Source organism: Ambystoma mexicanum, chromosome 3q (assembly GCF_040938575.1).
Source record: "Ambystoma mexicanum isolate Mex_15411 chromosome 3q, UKY_AmexF1_1, whole genome shotgun sequence".
Lineage (NCBI taxonomy): Eukaryota > Metazoa > Chordata > Amphibia > Caudata > Ambystomatidae > Ambystoma > Ambystoma mexicanum.
In genome coordinates, this window is record NC_090926.1 from 1106021245 (window position 1) to 1106035397 (window position 14153).

The 14153-nt window shown below is 39.2% G+C and overlaps 3 non-coding genes across 3 annotated transcripts; all 3 read left to right on the forward strand.

Moving 5' to 3' along the window:
- The first annotated feature begins 1783 nt into the window (after window positions 1-1783).
- TRNAR-CCG (transfer RNA arginine (anticodon CCG)) lies at window positions 1784-1856 on the forward strand. The gene has a single exon. It is a non-coding gene; the product is annotated as a tRNA-Arg (tRNA).
- A 7541-nt stretch (window positions 1857-9397) lies between these two features.
- Window positions 9398-9470, forward strand: TRNAR-CCG (transfer RNA arginine (anticodon CCG)). Its single transcript has one exon. It is a non-coding gene; the product is annotated as a tRNA-Arg (tRNA).
- A 4345-nt stretch (window positions 9471-13815) lies between these two features.
- Window positions 13816-13888, forward strand: TRNAR-CCG (transfer RNA arginine (anticodon CCG)). The gene has a single exon. It is a non-coding gene; the product is annotated as a tRNA-Arg (tRNA).
- The last annotated feature ends 265 nt before the right edge of the window (window positions 13889-14153 follow it).

Sequence of the window (14153 nt, forward strand, 5' to 3'; positions counted from 1 at the left end):
AGCTGCCTTGCAACTGTAACATGTCCCTTAATATTTTGTTTTTCAGGGAGTATAGCAGCAGAGAAACATATACTGCTAATTCAATTCCTTATGAGGGCCCCAGCATTTAAGATGTTACTCTTAAGTGAGCTCCCATGTAGCCACCAATTTCTGAAAAGTGTCTTCCTCAGGTGCCATCTCAACTGTGAAGAGAATCCTCCTAAGCTAGCCTCCTTGCAGTGACATGTCACTGAGAATCATTTTCCTCAGTGAGAATCTCTGCAGTGAAAAAGTTTCTCTTAAGGGATTGTCTCTGTAGTGGAATGTTGCAGGAAGTCCTCTTGGTTGGGTAGTGTCCCTGGATTGTAGATCATCCTTTTATTGAGCTGCACTGCACTCACATGTTACTGAACAGCACCTTCCTCTGCAAGAATACTAGCAGTAGAATATATAGTCTTATCAGTATGAAGCCTGCTGTAAGAGCATCCGAAATAGCCCTATTGGCAGTGTCTCTGCAGTAAGTGGACACTGAGTTGAAACGACTTTCTTGAATTGATTGCACAGTTAAGTACCCTTGTTGCTCGGCACTGTTGCCATTATGGAATCGGAGCGATTGAGAAAAACAACGGTCCGTACTGTAGAATAGAATCCTGTTGTGCTCTGTTTAGTGACCAATCGACACCAGTGCACCAGGAATACATAAACATGATCAAACAAGAAGAAAAGTGATGAATTCAAATGTAATGCATTTTATTTAGAAAACTCCACAAAACCTGCACCATACAACACTTGCAGTGAGTGATTAATAAGAGGATCTGAAACTATGTCAAAGGAAATGAATAGGTAAGACATGAAAATCACAAAAAGTCTGGTGCTCAAGGTGGATATTGTGCCAAGTGTAATGACCATGAGACTGCGTGACACATGTTTCGGAAAATATCTGGCTTCAACAGCTGAAGGATTACTTGAAAAGTCAAGCAAGTTAGCAAGGATGTTCCAACCTAGAAGAGGGCATTGCAGTGTGAGGGCATCATGGAAGTCATCATTAGAGACAATGAATACATGATCACTAAGTCAATGACCCCCTAGTTAGTATCTTTACCAAGTGGGTGGCTGTGAGACAGTGATCACCACAGATAGGAAGTCAGAGATGCCAGGTGAACTGAAAATATGATAGCCAAGAAATCAAGTTTGTAGAAATCATCAATTTTTTGAGACAGAGTAAGATAAATGCTGGAACTCTAGAATAGTGTCCATAATGGAAAAATCTTACAGCAATCCTTTAATTTTTTGAAGTGCGAATGCCAAGAATATAACACACAGTGCATCGAATTTACGCATTTGGCCAATCCAAAGCAGTTGCTAAGGATTGGTGCATGTCAGGACTATTTGTCCCTATTTTGAGTTCATCTTCATTTCCATTTGTAGAAAGTACCAGTATATACACATTTTTTAGAAGACAAAACATTAGAAGCCAAACTAAAAGCTATTTCAGTGCATATAAATCGAAATACTATAAATAAGGATGGCAAGGAGTAGCAACCACCGCACTGTATACTCTCTTCAATCAAAAGTGATCAATATGAATTGCGGAAGGGTTTGTGTTGCAGGAGTTGTTCCTTTCTTTACCTTCGCTCACTGGACCATCATATGCAAGGTGTGTTTTCCAAACTCACAGACTTGCGTTACATGTTGACTGTGTTTTTTTCATGATTTTGTTGTTTTTGCCATGGGGTGTTTATTTTGTGTGTGAATTGGTGTTCAGTTGGTCTATTATGGTCAGATCAGTGCTTTTCTATCAAGTGGCCCTGAGGCCTAATGGATAAGGCATCAGCCTCCGAAGCTGGGGATTGTGGGTTCAAGTCCCACCTGGGTCGTCAATTATTTTGAATTTTGATCTTAATTAAATATGAACGAATTTCAACATATATTAACATAAAGATGATTAAAAGGTCTCATCAATGAAAATCATCACACTCATTTCATTCACCTTGTCAATACTGATGTATTACCGCGAGACTATGCAGTAAAGACACGTGAATCTTGTCCTGTCTTCATAGAGCTGCCTTGCAACTGTAACATGTCCCTTAATATTTTGTTTTTCAGGGAGTATAGCAGCAGAGAAACATATACTGCTAATTCAATTCCTTATGAGGGCCCCAGCATTTAAGATGTTACTCTTAAGTGAGCTCCCATGTAGCCACCAATTTCTGAAAAGTGTCTTCCTCAGGTGCCATCTCAACTGTGAAGAGAATCCTCCTAAGCTAGCCTCCTTGCAGTGACATGTCACTGAGAATCATTTTCCTCAGTGAGAATCTCTGCAGTGAAAAAGTTTCTCTTAAGGGATTGTCTCTGTAGTGGAATGTTGCAGGAAGTCCTCTTGGTTGGGTAGTGTCCCTGGATTGTAGATCATCCTTTTATTGAGCTGCACTGCACTCACATGTTACTGAACAGCACCTTCCTCTGCAAGAATACTAGCAGTAGAATATATAGTCTTATCAGTATGAAGCCTGCTGTAAGAGCATCCGAAATAGCCCTATTGGCAGTGTCTCTGCAGTAAGTGGACACTGAGTTGAAACGACTTTCTTGAATTGATTGCACAGTTAAGTACCCTTGTTGCTCGGCACTGTTGCCATTATGGAATCGGAGCGATTGAGAAAAACAACGGTCCGTACTGTAGAATAGAATCCTGTTGTGCTCTGTTTAGTGACCAATCGACACCAGTGCACCAGGAATACATAAACATGATCAAACAAGAAGAAAAGTGATGAATTCAAATGTAATGCATTTTATTTAGAAAACTCCACAAAACCTGCACCATACAACACTTGCAGTGAGTGATTAATAAGAGGATCTGAAACTATGTCAAAGGAAATGAATAGGTAAGACATGAAAATCACAAAAAGTCTGGTGCTCAAGGTGGATATTGTGCCAAGTGTAATGACCATGAGACTGCGTGACACATGTTTCGGAAAATATCTGGCTTCAACAGCTGAAGGATTACTTGAAAAGTCAAGCAAGTTAGCAAGGATGTTCCAACCTAGAAGAGGGCATTGCAGTGTGAGGGCATCATGGAAGTCATCATTAGAGACAATGAATACATGATCACTAAGTCAATGACCCCCTAGTTAGTATCTTTACCAAGTGGGTGGCTGTGAGACAGTGATCACCACAGATAGGAAGTCAGAGATGCCAGGTGAACTGAAAATATGATAGCCAAGAAATCAAGTTTGTAGAAATCATCAATTTTTTGAGACAGAGTAAGATAAATGCTGGAACTCTAGAATAGTGTCCATAATGGAAAAATCTTACAGCAATCCTTTAATTTTTTGAAGTGCGAATGCCAAGAATATAACACACAGTGCATCGAATTTACGCATTTGGCCAATCCAAAGCAGTTGCTAAGGATTGGTGCATGTCAGGACTATTTGTCCCTATTTTGAGTTCATCTTCATTTCCATTTGTAGAAAGTACCAGTATATACACATTTTTTAGAAGACAAAACATCAGAAGCCAAACTAAAAGCTATTTCAGTGCATATAAATCGAAATACTATAAATAAGGATGGCAAGGAGTAGCAACCACCGCACTGTATACTCTCTTCAATCAAAAGTGATCAATATGAATTGCGGAAGGGTTTGTGTTGCAGGAGTTGTTCCTTTCTTTACCTTCGCTCACTGGACCATCATATGCAAGGTGTGTTTTCCAAACTCACAGACTTGCGTTGCATGTTGACTGTGTTTTTTTCATGATTTTGTTGTTTTTGCCATGGGGTGTTTATTCTGTGTGTGAATTGGTGTTCAGTTGGTCTATTATGGTAAGATCAGTGCTTTTCTATCAAGTGGCCCTGTGGCCTAATGGATAAGGCATCAGCCTCAGAAGCTGGGGATTGTGGGCAGAGGCCTTGCTAAGGGGGCTATAGCTCCTGGTCTTTTGGTTGTAGCCCTGGATAGAATCTCAGGAGCTACAACCAAAAGGCTAGCTAGCCCCCAGTCCTGACAGTCCTGACATTAGCATAGCCCCGGGTCTTGTCCAGACCTAGCAACACCCCTGATTGTGGGTTCAAGTCCCACCTGGGTCGTCAATTATTTTAAATTTTGATCTTAATTAAATATGAACGAATTTCAACATATATTAACATAAAGATGATTAAAAGGTCTCATCAATGAAAATCATCACACTCTTTTTATTCACCTTGTCAATACTGATGTATTACCGCGAGACTATGCAGTAAAGACACGTGAATCTTGTCCTGTCTTCATAGAGCTGCCTTGCAACTGTGACATGTCACTTCATATTTTGTTTCTCTTGGAGTATAGCAGCAGAGAAACATATACTGCTAATTCATTCCTTATGAGGGACCCAGCATTTAAGATGTTACTCTTAAGTGAGCTCCCATGTTCAAGTCCCACCTGGGCCGTCAATAATTTTAAATTTTCATCTTAATTAAATATGAACGAATTTCAACATATATTAACATAAAGTTGATTAAACGGTCTCATCAATGAAAATCATCACACTCATTTCATTCACCTTGTCAATACTGATGTATTACCGCGAGGCTATGCAGTAAAGACACGTGAATCTTGTCCTGTCTTCATAGAGCTGCCTTGCAACTGTGACATGTCACTTAATATTTTGTTTCTCCGGGAGTATAGCAGCAGAGAAACATATACTGCTAATTCATTCCTTATGAGGGCCCCAGCATTTAAGATGTTACTCTTAAGTGAGCTCCCATGTTCAAGTCCCACCTGGGTCGTCAATAATTTTAAATGTTCATCTTAATTAAATATGAACGAATTTCAACATATATTAACATAAAGATGATTAAAAGGTCTCATCAATGAAAATCATCACACTCATTTCATTCACCTTGTCAATACTGATGTATTACCGCGAGACTATGCAGTAAAGACACGTGAATCTTGCACTGTCTTCACAGAGCTGCCTTGCAACTGTGACATGTCAATTAATATTTTGTTTCTCAGGGAGTATAGCAGCAGAGAAACATATACTGCACATTCAATTCCTTATGAGGGCCCCAGCATTTAAGATGTTACTCTTAAGTGAGCTCCCATGTAACCACCAATTGCTGAAAAGTGTCTTCCTCAGGTGCCATCTCAACTGTGAAGAGAATCCTCCTAAGCTAGCCTCCTTGCAGTGACATGTCACTGAGAATCATTTTCCTCAGTGAGAATCTCTGCAGTGAAAAAGTTTCACTTAAGGGATAGTCTCTGTAGTGGAATGTTACCGGAAGTCCTCTTGGTTGGGTAGTGTCCCTGGATTGTAGATCATCCTTTTATAGAGCTGCACTGCACTCACATGTTACTGAACAGCACCTTCCTCTGCAAGAATACTAGCAGTAGAAAATATAGTCTTATGAGAATGAAGCCTGCTGTAAGAGCATCCGAAATAGCCCTATTGTCAGTGTCTCTGCAGTAAGTGGACACTGAGTTGAAACTACTTTCTTGAATTGATTGCACAGTTAAGTACCCTTGTTGCTTGGCACTGTTGCCATTATGGAATCGGAGCGATTGAGAAAAACAACGGTCCGTACTGTAGAATAGAATCCTGTTGTGCTCTGTTTAGTGACCAATCGACACCAGTGCACCAGGAATACATAAACATGATAAAACAGGAAGAAAAGTGATGAATTCAAATGTAATGCATTTTATTTAGAAAACTCCACAAAACCTGCACCATTCAAAACTTGCAGTGAGTGATTAATAAGAGGATCTGAAACTATGTCAAAGGAAATGAATAGGTAAGACATGAAAATCACAAAAAGTCTGGTGCTCAACATGGATATTGTGTCAAGTGTCATGACCATGAGACTGCGTGACACATGTTTTGGAAAATATCTGGCTTCAACAGGTGAAGGATTACTTGAAAAGTCAAGCAAGTTAGCAAGGATGTTGCAACCTAGAAGAGGGCATTGCAGTGTGAGGGCATCATGGAAGTCATCATTAGAGACAATGAATACATTATCACTAAGTCAATGACCTCCTAGTTAGTATCTTTACCAAGTGGGTGGCCGTGAGACAGTGATTACCACAGATAGGAAGTCAGAGATGCCAGGTGAACTGAAAATATGCCAGGCAAGAAATCAAGTTTCTAGAAATCATCAATTTTTTGAGACAGAGTAAGATAAATGCTGGAACTCTAGAATAGTGTCCATAATGGAAAAATCTTACAGCAATCCTTTAATTTTTTGAAGTGCGAATGCCAAGAATATAACACACAGTGCATCGAATTTACGCATTTGGCCAATCCAAAGCAGTTGCTAAGGATTGGTGCATGTCAGGACTATTTGTCCCTATTTTGAGTTCATCTTCATTTCCATCTGTAGAAAGTACCAGTATATACACATTTTTTAGAATACAAAACATCAGAAGCCAAACTAAAAGCTATTTCAGTGCATATAAATCGAAATAATATAAATACGGATGGCGAGGAGTAGCATCCAGCGCACTGTATACTCTCTTCAATCAAAAGTGATCAATATGAATTGCGGAAGGGTTTGTGTTGCAGGAGTTGTTCCTTTCTTTACCTTCGCTCACTGGACCATCATATGCAAGGTGTGTTTTCCAAACTCACAGACTTGCTTTACATGTTGACTGTGTTTTTTTCATGTTTTTGTTGTTTTTGCCATGGGGTGTTTATTCTGTGTGTGAATTGGTGTTCAGTTGGTCTATTATGGTCAGATCAGTGCTTTTCTATCAAGTGGCCCTGTGGCCTAATGGATAAGGCATCAGCCTCTGAAGCTGGGGATTGTGGGTTCAATTATTTTAAATTTTGATCTTAATTAAATATGAACGAATTTCAACATATATTAACATAAAGATGATTAAAAGGTCTCATCAATGAAAATCATCACACTCATTTCATTCACCTTGTCAATACTGATGTATTACCGCGAGACTATGCAGTAAAGACACGTGAATGTTGTCCTGTCTTCATAGAGCTGCCTTGCAACTGTGACATGTCACTTAATATTTTGTTTCTCACGGAGTATAGCAGCAGAGAAACATATACTGCTAATTCATTCCTTATGAGGGCCCCAGCATTTAAGATGTTACTCTTAAGTGAGCTCCCATGTTCAAGTCCCACCTGGGTCGTCAATTATTTTAAATTTTCATCTTAATTAAATATGAACGAATTTCAACATATATTAACATAAAGATGATTAAAAGGTCTCATCAATGAAAATCATCACACTCATTTCATTCACCTTGTCAATACTGATGTATTACCGCGAGACTATGCAGTAAAGACACGTGAATCTTGTCCTGTCTTCATAGAGCTGCCTTGCAACTGTGACATGTCACTTAATATTTTGTTTCTCAGGGAGTATAGCAGCAAAGAAACATATACTCCTAATTCAATTCCTTATGAGGGCCCCAGCATTTAAGATGTTACTCTTAAGTGAGCTCCCATGTTCAAGTCCCACCTGGGTAGTCAATTATTTTAAATTTTGATCTTAATTAAATATGAACGAATTTCAACATATATTAACATAAAGATGATTAAAAGGTCTCATCAATGAAAATCATCACACTCATTTCATTCACCTTGTCAATACTGATATATTACCGCGAGACTATGCAGTAAAGACACGTGAATCTTGTCCTGTCTTCATAGAGCTGCCTTGCAACTGTGACATGTCACTTAATATTCTGTTTCTCAGGGAGTATAGCAGCAGAGAAACATATACTGCTAATTCAATTCCTTATGAGGGCCCCAGCATTTAAGATGTTACTCTTAAGTGAGCTCCCTTGTAACCACCAATTGCTGAAAAGTGTCTTCCTCAGGTGCCATCTCAACTGTGAAGAGAATCCTCCTAAGCTAGCCTCCTTGCAGTGACATGTCACTGAGAATCATTTTCCTCAGTGAGAATCTCTGCAGTGAAAAAGTTTCTCTTAAGGGATTGTCTCTGTAGTGGAATGTTACAGGAAGTTCTCTTGGTTGGGTAGTGTCCCTGGATTGTAGATCATCCTTTTATAGAGCTGCACTGCACTCACATGTTACTAACCAGCACCTTCAAGAATATTAGCAGTAGAAAATATAGTCTTATGAGAATGAAGCCTGCTGGAAGAGCATCCGAAAAAGCCCTATTGCCAGTGTCTCTGCAGTAAGTGGACACTGAGTTGAAACTACTTTCTTGAATTGATTGCACAGTTAAGTACCCTTGTTGCTCGGCACTGTTGCCATTATGGAATCGGAGCGATTGAGAAAGACAACGGTCCGTACTGTAGAATAGAATCCTGTTGTGCTCTTTTTAGTGACCAATCGACACCAGTGTACCAGGAATACATAAACATGATAAAACAGGAAGAAAAGTGATGAATTCAAATGTAATACATTTTATTTAGAAACCTCCACAAAACCTGCACCATACAAAACTTGCAGTGAGTGATTAATAAGAGCATCTGAAACTATGTCAAAGGAAATTAATAGGTAAAACATGAAAATCACAAAAAGTCTGGTGCTCAAGATGGATATTGTGTCAAGTGTCATGACCATGAGACTGCGTGACACATGTTTCGGAAAATATCTGGCTTCAACAGGTGAAGGATTACTTGAAAAGTCAAGCAAGTTAGCAAGGATTTTCCAACCTAGAAGAGGGCATTGCAGTGTGAGGGCATCATGGAAGTCAGCATTAGAGACAATGAATACATTATCACTAAGTCAATGACCTCCTAGCTAGTATCTTTACCAAGTGGGTGGCCGTGAAACAGTGATTACCACAGATAGGAAGTCAGAGATGCCAGGTGAACTGAAAATATGCCAGCCAAGAAATCACATTTGTAGAAATCATCAATTTTTTGAGACAGAGTAAGATAAATGCTGGAACTCTAGAATAGTGTCCATAATGGAAAAATCTTACAGCAATCCTTTAATTTTTTGAAGTGCGAATGCCAAGAATATAACACACAGTGCATCGAATTTACGCATTTGGCCAATCCAAAGCAGTTGCTCAGGATTGGTGCATGTCAGGACTATTTGTCCCTATTTTGAGTTCATCTTCATTTCCATTTGTAGAAAGTACCAGTGTATACACATTTTTTAGAATACAAAACATCAGAAGCCAAACTAAAAGCTATTTCAGTGCATATAAATCGAAATAATATAAATACAGATGGCGAGGAGTAGCATCCAGCGCACTGTATACTCTCTTCAATCAATTGAGATCAATATGAATTGCGGAAGGGTTTGTGTTGCAGGAGATGTTCCTTTCTTTACCTTCGCTCACTGGACCATCATATGCAAGGTGTGTTTTCCAAACTCACAGACTTGCTTTACATGTTGACTGTGTTTTTTTCATGTTTTTGTTGTTTTTGCCGTGGGGTGTTTATTCTGTGTGTGAATTGGTGTTCAGTTGGTCTATTATGGTCAGATCAGTGCTTTTCTATCAAGTGGCCCTGAGGCCTAATGGATAAGGCATCAGCCTCCGAAGCTGGGGATTGTGGGTTCAAGTCCCACCTGGGTCGTCAATTATTTTGAATTTTGATCTTTATTAAATATGAACGAATTTCAACATATATTAACATAAAGATGATTAAAAGGTCTCATCAATGAAAATCATCAAACTCATTTCATTCACCTTGTCAATACTGATGTATTACCGCGAGACTATGCAGTAAAGACACGTGAATCTTGTCCTGTCTTCATAGAGCTGCCTTGCAACTGTAACATGTCCCTTAATATATTTTTTTTCAGGGAGTATAGCAGCAGAGAAACATATACTGCTAATTCAATTCCTTATGAGGGCCCCAGCATTTAAGATGTTACTCTTAAGTGAGCTCCCATGTAGCCACCAATTGCTGAAAAGTGTCTTCCTCAGGTGCCATCTCAACTGGGAAGAGAATCCTCCTAAGCTAGCCTCCTTGCAGTGACATGTCACTGAGAATCATTTTCCTCAGTGAGAATCTCTGCAGTGAAAAAGTTTCTCTTAAGGGATTGTCTCTGTAGTGGAATGTTGCAGGAAGTCCTCTTGGTTGGGTAGTGTCCCTGGATTGTAGATCATCCTTTTATTGAGCTGCACTGCACTCACATGTTACTGAACAGCACCTTCCTCTGCAAGAATACTAGCAGTAGAATATATAGTCTTATCAGAATGAAGCCTGCTGTAAGAGCATCCGAAATAGCCCTATTGGCAGTGTCTCTGCAGTAAGTGGACACTGAGTTGAAACTACTTTCTTGAATTGATTGCACAGTTAAGTACCCTTGTTGCTCGGCACTGTTGCCATTATGGAATCGGAGCGATTGAGAAAAACAACGGTCCGTACTGTAGAATAGAATCCTGTTGTGCTCTGTTTAGTGACCAATCGACACCAGTGCACCAGGAATACATAAACATGATCAAACAAGAAGAAAAGTGATGAATTCAAATGTAATGCATTTTATTTAGAAAACTCCACAAAACCTGCACCATACAACACTTGCAGTGAGTGATTAATAAGAGGATCTGAAACTATGTCAAAGGAAATGAATAGGTAAGACATGAAAATCACAAAAAGTCTGGTGCTCAAGGTGGATATTGTACCAAGTGTCATGACCATGAGACTGCGTGACACATGTTTCGGAAAATATCTGGCTTCAACAGCTGAAGGATTACTTGAAAAGTCAAGCAAGTTAGCAAGGATGTTCCAACCTAGAAGAGGGCATTGCAGTGTGAGGGCATCATGGAAGTCATCATTAGAGACAATGAATACATGATCACTAAGTCAATGACCCCCTAGTTAGTATCTTTACCAAGTGGGTGGCTGTGAGACAGTGATCACCAGAGATAGGAAGTCAGAGATGCCAGGTGAACTGAAAATATGCCAGCCAAGAAATCAAGTTTGTAGAAATCATCAATTTTTTGAGACAGAGTAAGATAAATGCTGGAACTCTAGAATAGTGTCCATAATGGAAAAATCTTACAGCAATCCTTTAATTTTTTGAAGTGCGAATGCCAAGAATATAACACACAGTGCATCGAATTTACGCATTTGGCCAATCCAAAGCAGTTGCTAAGGATTGGTGTATGTCAGTACTATTTGTCCCTATTTTGAGTTCATCTTCATTTCCATTTGTAGAAAGTACCAGTATATACACATTTTTTAGAAGACAACACATCAGAAGCCAAACTAAAAGCTATTTCAGTGCATATAAATCGAAATACTATAAATAAGGATGGCAAGGAGTAGCAACCACCGCACTGTATACTCTCTTCAATCAAAAGTGATCAATATGAATTGCGGAAGGGTTTGTGTTGCAGGAGTTGTTCCTTTCTTTACCTTCGCTCACTGGACCATCATATGCAAGGTGTGTTTTCCAAACTCACAGACTTGCGTTACATGTTGACTGTGTTTTTTTCATGTTTTTGTTGTTTTTGCCATGGGGTGTTTATTCTGTGTGTGAATTGGTGTTCAGTTGGTCTATTATGATCAGATCAGTGTTTATCTACCAAGTGGCCCTGTGGCCTAATGCATAAGGCATCAGCCTCCGAAGCTGGGGATTGTGGGTTCAAGTCCCACCTGGGTTGTCAATTATTTTAAATTTATATCTTAATTAAATATGAACGAATTTCAACATATATTAACATAAAGATGATTAAAAGGTCTCATCAATGAAAATCATCACACTCATTTCATTCACCTTGTCAATACTGATGTATTACCGCGAGACTATGCAGTAAAGACACGTGAATCTTGTCCTGTCTTCATAGAGCTGCCTTGCAACTGTGACATGTCACTTAATATTTTGTTTCTCAGGGAGTATAGCAGCAGAGAAACATATACTGCTAATTCAATTCCTTATGAGGGCACCAGCATTTAAGATGTTACTCTTAAGTGAGCTCCCATGTTCAAGTCCCACCTGGGTTGTCAATAATTTTAAATTTTCATCTTAATTAAATATGAACGAATTTCAACGTATATTACCATAAAGATGATTAAAAGGTCTCATCAATGAAAATCATCACACTCATTTCATTCACCTTGTCAATACTGATGTATTACCGCGAGACTATGCAGTAAAGACATGTGAATCTTGTCCTGTCTTCATAGAGCTGCCTTGCAACTGTGACATGTCACTTAATATTTTGTTTCTCAGGGAGTATAGCAGCAGAGAAACATATACTGCTAATTCAATTCCTTATGAGGGCCCCAGCATTTAAGATGTTACTCTTACGTGAGCTCCCATGTAGCCACCAATTGCTGAAAAGTGTCTTCCTCAGGTGCCATCTCAACTGTGAAGAGAATCCTCCTAAGATAGCCTCCTTGCAGTGACATGTCACTGAGAATCATTTTCCTCAGTGAGAATCTCTGCAGTGAAAAAGTTTCTCTTAAGGGATTGTCTCTGTAGTGGAATGTTACAGGAAGTCCTCTTGGTTGGGTAGTGTCCCTGGATTGTAGATCATCCTTTTATAGAGCTGCACTGCACTCACATGTTACTGAACAGCACCTTCCTCTGCAAGAATATTAGCAGTAGAAAATATAGTCTTATGAGAATGAAGCCTGCTGTAAGAGCATCCGAAATAGCCCTATTGTCAGTGTCTCTGGAGTAAGTGGACACTGAGTTGAAACTACTTTCTTGAATTGATTGCACAGTTAAGTACCCTTGTTGCTCGGCACTGTTGCCATTATGGAATCGGAGCGATTGAGAAAGACAACGGTCCGTACTGTAGAATAGAATCCTGTTGTGCTCTTTTTAGTGACCAATCGACACCAGTGTACCAGGAATACATAAACATGATAAAACAGGAAGAAAAGTGATGAATTCAAATGTAATGCATTTTATTTAGAAACCTCCACAAAACCTGCACCATACAAAACTTGCAGTGAGTGATTAATAAGAGGATCTGAAACTATGTCAAAGGAAATGAATAGGTAAAACATGAAAATCACAAAAAGTCTGGTGCTCAAGATGGATATTGTGTCAAGTGTCATGACCATGAGACTGCGTGACACATGTTTCGGAAAATATCTGGCTTCAACAGGTGAAGGATTACTTGAAAAGTCAAGCAAGTTAGCAAGGATTTTCCAACCTAGAAGAGGGCATTGCAGTGTGAGGGCATCATGGAAGTCATCATTAGAGACAATGAATACATTATCACCAAGTCAATGACCTCCTAGTTAGTATCTTTACCAAGTGGGTGGCCGTGAAACAGTGATTACCACAGATAGGAAGTCAGAGATGCCAGGTGAACTGAAAATATGCCAGCCAAGAAATCACGTTTGTAGAAATCATCAATTTTTTGAGACAGAGTAAGATAAATGCTGGAACTCTAGAATAGTGTCCATAATGGAAAAATCTTACAGCAATCCTTTAATTTTTTGAAGTGCGAATGCCAAGAATATAACACACAGTGCATCGAATTTACGCATTTGGCCAATCCAAAGCAGTTGCTCAGGAATGGTGCATGTCAGTACTATTTGTCCCTATTTTGAGTTCATCTTCATTTCCATTTGTAGAAAGTACCAGTGTATACACATTTTTTAGAATACAAAACATCAGAAGCCAAACTAAAAGCTATTTCAGTGCATATAAATCGAAATAATATAAATACGGATGGCGAGGAGTAGCATCCAGCGCACTGTATACTCTCTTCAATCAAAAGTGATCAATATGAATTGCGGAAGGGTTTGTGTTGCAGGAGATGTTCCTTTCTTTACCTTCGCTCACTGGACCATCATATGCAAGGTGTGTTTTCCAAACTCACAGACTTGCTTTACATGTTGACTGTGTTTTTTTCATGTTTTTGTTGTTTTTGCCATGGGGTGTTTATTCTGTGTGTGAATTGGTGTTCAGTTGGTCTATTATGGTCAGATCAGTGCTTTTCTATCAAGTGGCCCTGAGGCCTAATGGATAAGGCATCAGCCTCCGAAGCTGGGGATTGTGGGTTCAAGTCCCACCTGGGTCGTCAATTATTTTGAATTTTGATCTTAATTAAATATGAACGAATTTCAACATATATTAACATAAAGATGATTAAAAGGTCTCATCAATGAAAATCATCACACTCATTTCATTCACCTTGTCAATACTGATGTATTACCGCGAGACTATGCAGTAAAGACACGTGAATCTTGTCCTGTCTTCATAGAGCTGCCTTGCAATTGTAACATGTCCCTTAATATTTTGTTTTTCAGGGAGTATAGCAGCAGAGAAACATATACTGCTAATTC